The sequence below is a fragment of the Corapipo altera genome, unplaced genomic scaffold, assembly GCF_003945725.1.
Source record: "Corapipo altera isolate COAL_440 unplaced genomic scaffold, ASM394572v1 271, whole genome shotgun sequence".
In the NCBI taxonomy this organism is placed as follows: domain Eukaryota; kingdom Metazoa; phylum Chordata; class Aves; order Passeriformes; family Pipridae; genus Corapipo; species Corapipo altera.
Window position 1 is genome coordinate 1,832,052 of NW_020884935.1, and position 1,013 is coordinate 1,833,064.

Genomic DNA, 1,013 nt, shown 5'->3' on the forward strand with positions numbered 1-1,013 from the left:
TATTTTATAAATATATGGATATAAATTATATTTAATAAATATATGGACATAAATTATATTTTATAAATATATGGACATAAATTATATTTTATAAATATATGGACATAAATTATATTTAATAAATATATGGATATAAATTATGTTTTATAACTATATGGATAGAAATTATATTTTTTAAATATATGATATAAATTATATTTTTAAATATATGGATAGAAATTATATTTTTTAAATATATGGATAGAAATGATATTTTATAAATATATGGATAGAAATTGCATTTTATAAATATATGGATATAAATTATACTTTATATATGGATATAAATATATTTTATCTACATATGGATATAAATTATATTTTTATCTATATAAGAATATAATTACATTTTATCTATATAAGGATATAAAATACATTTTATCTATATATGGATATAAATTGTATTTTATCTATATGTGGATATAAATTATATTTTTATCTATATGTGGATATAAATTAGGTTTTTATCTATATATGGACATAAATTATGGTTTTACCTAAATACGGACATAAATTATATTTTTATGAATATATGGATATAAATACATTTTATCTATATATGGATATAAATACATTCTATCTATATATGGATATAAATACATTCTATCTATATATGGATATAAATACATTCTATCTATATATGGTTATAAATTATATTTTTATCTATTTATGGATATAAATTATATTTTTATGAATATGTGAATATAAATATATTTTATAAATATATGGATATAAATGCATTTTATCTGTATATGGTTATAAATTTATTTTATAACCATATATGGTTATAAATTATATTTTTATCTATATGTGGACGTAAATTATATTTTTATATATGGATGTAAATAATACTTTTATCCATATGTGGACAGAAATTATATTTTTATCCATATGTGGACAGAAATTATATTTTTATCTATATATGGATATAAATATATGGATATAAATTATATTCTTATAGATATATGGATATA

The 1,013-nt window shown here is 14.4% G+C and overlaps 1 protein-coding gene across 1 annotated transcript in view; it reads left to right on the forward strand.

Annotated features, from left to right (window-relative positions):
* Positions 1-1,013, forward strand: part of GDPD1 (glycerophosphodiester phosphodiesterase domain containing 1) — a 16,675-nt gene that overhangs the window by 9,942 nt on the left and 5,720 nt on the right. The gene's annotated exons all lie outside the window — the stretch shown is intronic.